This window comes from Sinocyclocheilus grahami, unplaced genomic scaffold (genome assembly GCF_001515645.1).
Source record: "Sinocyclocheilus grahami isolate Dianchi unplaced genomic scaffold, SAMN03320097.WGS_v1.1 scaffold1627.1, whole genome shotgun sequence".
Lineage (NCBI taxonomy): Eukaryota > Metazoa > Chordata > Actinopteri > Cypriniformes > Cyprinidae > Sinocyclocheilus > Sinocyclocheilus grahami.
This window is the reverse complement of record NW_015506806.1, coordinates 106,772-112,888: the sequence shown is the minus strand read 5'-3', so window position 1 is coordinate 112,888 and position 6,117 is coordinate 106,772.

Genomic DNA, 6,117 nt, shown 5'->3' with positions numbered 1-6,117 from the left:
TATATATATATATATATATACACACACACACTGTATATATACTGTGTATATAGTGTATATTACGAAAAACCTAATTTTAATTTAAAAAGGGGGAAAAAAACACATTTTGACAATGTGATGTTTTCACAGGCTTCAAGTTTCTTTTGCCATTGCTGCAAAAAAATAAATAAAAAAACCTGCTTCTGATTAGCCGACAAATGTCCCTTTAATATTGCTTTGAAAAAGTGTGCTTAGAAAGCAGAAGGAAATGTTAAGTTGAAGAGGAGATATTGGATTGCAGAGAGCTGCTCTTTCCCCTTTTTTTTGTGAAAAGCTTACAGGACATTACAGCGCTATTGAGCCTAAGTGTGAGAAATCCTTGCTGAGGCAGCTTTTCTGAAGCGTTAGAAGTAGTGCCGATGCCTCTTTCTGTGTCCAAAGGCGACAAACCTCCCCGTGTGAAATCATTCGACAGGACTGTACATAAGTGCTGGGATTCAAGTTATTCAAGTTGCTGCTGCATTAGATTTCACAACTGGGTATATCTAAAATGTGACCTGAACTTTAGACCCAGCTCTTTTGACATGAGTCACTAAGCAATCACCTAATAATTACCCACAACACTTTAGCAAGCACACAGCAACACACTAACAACCACCCAGAACACATCTGCAACTGCATAGCAACATACTAAAAACCAGTCAGAACTTTTTAGAAACCATATAGCAACACAATTATTAACTGTGTCCCAAATGACGAACAATACACTATGCACTTATACACTATGTACTTATGAACTATGCATTCAACCATGTAGTGTATGAATTGCATAAGGTTATTTTGTCATTCATAATCGGAGTCTTTATAGCCCCTCCCCCTTCGCAACGTAATTAAAGCTGCGACAGTTGAGTGCATGAAGTGTCCAACATTCCACACTTCGTTTATTCGGTTAAGTTCATCATCCAGGTATTTAAAGTGAACTTTTTCTTCTTGGAATTTTCAGTATGAGTGCACTACTCTCACTATTTATGCTACAAAACTTCATAGAATACTGCATAAGTAGCCTACGTGATTTGGGATGCACCTAATGACTCAGAACACCCTAGTAACCGCATAGCAACACCTTGAACTTATAGCTGAACTTATTTAACCTGTATCAGTAAGCAAACAATTTACTACCATACAGCAACACACTAAATACCATTCAGGACACCTCAGCAACACATAAAAAAAAAACAGTCAGAACTTTTCAGAAACCAGCAGCCACCTAACAGTCATTCAGAACACTCTAGCAACTACACAGCAAGCAACACTGTAAAATCCTGTCAAAACACCCTTGCAACAGCATAGCAACACTCTAAAATATCTCAAAACACTCTAGCAATGCCCGCAACTAGCGTTTTTTTTTTTTTTCCTGTCAGTACACAACCACCTTGCAATTATTCAGAACACCCTAGAAATTGCATAGCAACTATTTAAATACCATAAGAAAAGCCTAGCAACCACATAATAAAGGAGGTTGCACACCGGACGAGAAGCGCAGCGCCGCGCCGTGTCGTGCTTCGTCTAGAACAATTCGTACAACAAGTACAACACGACATAGCTGGGCGCTGCGGATAGATGCCGATTGGCGCCGCCGGTGTGCGTACACTCATAGAAATGTGTTAGAATTTTAAAGGGGTCATATGATGTTGCTAAAAAGAACATTATTTTGTGTATTTGGTGTAATGAAATGTGTTTATGCGGTTTAAGGTTCAAAAAACACATTGTTTTCCACATACAGTACATTATTGTTTCTCCTCTATGCCCCGCCTGTCTGAAACACATCGATTTTTACAAAGCTCATCGGTCTGAAAAGCGAGGTGTGCTCTGATTGGCCAGCTATCCAGTGCATTGTGATTGGCCGAATACCTCAAGCGTGTGACGGAAATGTTACGCCCCTTACCATACTGTGATGCCCTGTCCGGCCGGAGCGATGAGACAAAAACACTGCTGGAGAAATAACTTGCGTAACATTGCATAATTAAAAACTCGCGTTTGAATCGTCAGTGGCAAATTCTTAAATATAAAAAACGTACTTACAGTCTGTGTGAGTCAGAACAGCCGGCATAGTAGTCTACTCTACCAGGATCAGGAAACAGTCCTCCATGTGCTGCACACATCTGAATATTTGGGTTGAACTGTTCTGGAACAGAGTTGTAAATACAACTTAACAACTGATTTCTAGTCGTGTCCTCTTTTGGAAGGCCAAACAAAGTAGTTTTGCTTTCACATCGAAACACACAGCATCACACACGGCGGGCTTGAGTGAGGAACGGCCGGCGGCTAGAGTGAGCGGAGGCCGGCAGGCTTGCAGCAACCACATGTGACGACCCCTGGCTGGACTCCGCTTCGTCCATGGTGAAAGCTGCGAGAAGTTGATGTATTTCCTCAGCGACCAGCACGGATCAGCTCCAGGCATGACGAAGCGGATATCGTCCTCTTTTGGAAGGCCAAACAAAGTAATTTCGCTTTCAAAACGAAACATAGCGTCTTCACGACATGGCGGCAGCAACAATACTACAGCCAGAATAAAAGTTACGCCATCTTTCTTTGCGTGAACATTTGGGCGGCGTTATACAAATCTTCCCACATCGTGATGTAGACATGTGGGGGCATGTTAGAACGAGCCGTTTAGGTTTAACTTTTATAAAGAATATCTCTTTGGATTTGAGACTTTAGTCTTTGCAACTTTACAGATCTTCTTTATGCACCAAGAGCTTGTATCACTTCAAAGAGAAAGGAAAAAGTTTAATCGCATCATCAAGCTTCTCGTCCAGTGTGCGACTGCCTTTACACACTAAAAAAAAACAAAAAAAACACTTAGAGCACCCAAGCAACCACGTAGCAACGTCCTGAACTAGTGGGTTGGTTATTTTACCATTGTCAGTAAGGAACCACCTAACAATTATTCAGAACACCCTATAGCAACTGCATAGCAACACTCAAAAAACATCTCAGACCACCTGAGCGTCCACAAATACCTACAACAGCAAAACTTTTTGGCAGTGACTTGCTCAGAGAAGTCCCCATTTTCTTCAGAAATTATAAAAAGCTAGTTCTTTGTATGTCATGTATTCTGTCTTAATCTTTTGGAAAAATAGATAAACATACTAGCAATTAAACTCAAAACCAACCGAGATATAAAACAACTCGTATTTGCATAACCGGTTTTCTCCTTTTAATAGGAGTGTGTTTATCAGTGACTAACAGGAAGTAATGAGACACAGTTTGTTGGAATTGCTTTAACTGATTTAGTTTGAAAGATTCACTCTGGCGCAAAATACTACGTTTTATTAGATGTCACCTCCCTCAACTGATCAGGGAAATATTGTAGTCAATGGTCCATGAACTTTCTGCAAAAAGCTTTACATTTGAACTACTTTTGAATCAACAACTAACCCATCTTAATTGTCATCTTAATGCCTTTTATTTATGGTGCATTTAACTTATAATTGTAACAGCTTGATGAGAAAATGGCTAAAAGTGTCAAATGAATAACTGCAGAAGCTAAAAAGTAGATTATACTTACTTGCCCATCCCAAAAACAGTGGGAGCTGGAGGAAAAATGGAAGAAAATATAAATTATGCATCTTGTGAATAGTATTGAGCCAGATTATTTCTCCAGCAGTGATGTCAGTTATTTCAGAACTCTACAAAGGGAGTTGAGGAGAACTGTGAGGGGGAAAAAAAGAGATAATCTCTGACTTGCTTATAGTGAGATGAAAGGCATAGAAAAAGAGAAACACAACATAAACCCTCAACTTCATTTTTATTAAAGTATGGCATTAATAAAGTTCAAAAATAGGTCAAGAATTCGTTACTTTGCTTGTGTGAGGGCATCTATATCAGAGCATTCATGGATTTGTTTGGTGAGATCATGACATTTAGTGATGCAGTATCTGAAGATTTTATATTTAAAGGAAAAGTTCACCTCAGAATTAAAATTCTGTCATATTTACTTATCCCTAATGTCATCTTGTTTTTGAATTTCTGAAGTATATTCATGAAGTTCTTCTCTATAGAAAAGCCCAGAGTCAGAGTAAAAAATAAAAAATAAATTAAAAAGAAGGTGACTGTGAGATAAAGTTAAAAATAAGGGGGAAAAGTCACAATTGCAAGATACTGTATAGTCTCATGGCGAGATATACAGTGCCCTCCACTAATATTGGCACCCTTGGTAAATATGAGCAAAGGTGGCTGTGAAAATAAATCTGCATTGTTTGTCCTTTTGACCTTTTATTAAAAAAATTCACAAAATGCTAACCTTTCATTGAAGTAAAACAATGGAAAGTGTGGGGGGGGGGGTCTCTTTATGAAAAAAAAATAAATTCTCTAGTTCACGTTGGCCACAATTATTAGCACCCAACTGTGGCAACGTCCTTATCCCAAGATAACAGCTCTGAGTTTTCTCCTATAATGCCTGATGAGTTTAGAGAACACCTGACAAGAGATCAGAGAACATTCCTTCATCCAGAATCTCTCCAGATCCTTCAGATTCCCAGCTCCATGTTGGTTCTTCTTCTCTTCAATTTACCCCACTCATTTTCTATAGAGTTCAGGTCAGCGAACTGGGACGGCCATGGCAGAAGCTCAGTGACACATTTTTCTGTTGATTTTGATGTTTGTTTTTGATCATTGTCCTGATGGAAGATCCAGCCACAGCCCATTATAAGATTTCTAACAGAGGCAGTTAGGTTTAGATTTTTTTATCTGTTGGTATTTGAAAGAATTGATGCCATGTATCTAAACAAAATGTCCAGGACCACCCCAGGGGCAATTCTAGGGTGAGTAGATATCCGGGGCTTAGCCCAGAGACATCCATGTATTAGTCAGAATATACCGAATACACTTACTGAATATATATATATATATATATACGTATATAATGTGATTGAATCACTTAATATTTATTTCTTGTTCATTGAATTGTTGCCCTGACACGAAGAAATTTCTGCCACAGACCATGCCAACCAAACGCTGGCTCCTGCGTCAGCAGCACACATGAGTCGTGGTACTCTAGTGAGCGGCGAATAAAGTCATCATTTTTGTTAATCAGGAGAAAGTTACATTGTAAGATTGTTGCAATTACGAGAAAAAGTTACATCATGAGATACTGTATGAAGTCATATTGCGAGTTAGAACGCCTATAATAAAAAAGTTACAATAGAGAGATCAATGTAAAGTTGCAATTACAAAAAAAAATAGTCACGCCAGAACTTGGGGATTAACATCTTAAATTTTGGCCTGTTCTTCAGGTTTAGAGGACTTGAAATGTATGTATATTTGTTTATTTATTATAATAATCATTTTATATCCTATTTGGAGCTTGGCAGTCCAGGTGACTATAAACTGTGACTATAAATTTGAGAAGATTTCTCAAAAATCCTCCTTTTTGCATTCTACAGGAAAAAATAACAAGATACAGGATTGGAATGACATAAGGGTGAGTAAATAATGTCAGGATTTTCATTTTTGCATGAACTATCCCCTTAAGATTCTCTTGTGTAATTGAATAACAGCCTGATAATGAATAACTCCACTGGCTACACACTAAACATGAAGTAACCCAAGGCCACCATCTCATCGTGCCAGACTCTGGGCTGCATTCAAGAGCCGCAAATCAATGCGAAGCCTGAACACAGGCACAGGTGATTCACCTCAGCTTGTGCTGAATTATGCATGAGTCACCTGAGGAATCCATTCACTATTTTGTCTCATTGCAGCATGAATAAGCATGATGCTGATACAACAGGCAAATAACGTTTCATTCATTATGCAAACACCAGGGGATGCCGCTGCGGATTCACGGCTCTCTCAGAGGAGTGCCGGTGACTGGAGTTCCCGTTCGGCTGCATTTTGTCAAAGTTGCTGATGAACTTTAATGGATCCGGAACAGCACCCCTGAGGCTTTCTGCACTCATTTTATTGTTGTTTGCTTTACCTGTTAAATTAAATGTGCAGTGGCTGGCAACTTCAACAGAGGAAAATAAGGGGCATTCTCTATTTTTTTTTCTATACTTTTTCGTTGGTTTGTTTCTTTATACATAAGCCATTTGATATTTGATTAAATATTAAAGTAAATACTCTAAGTATATA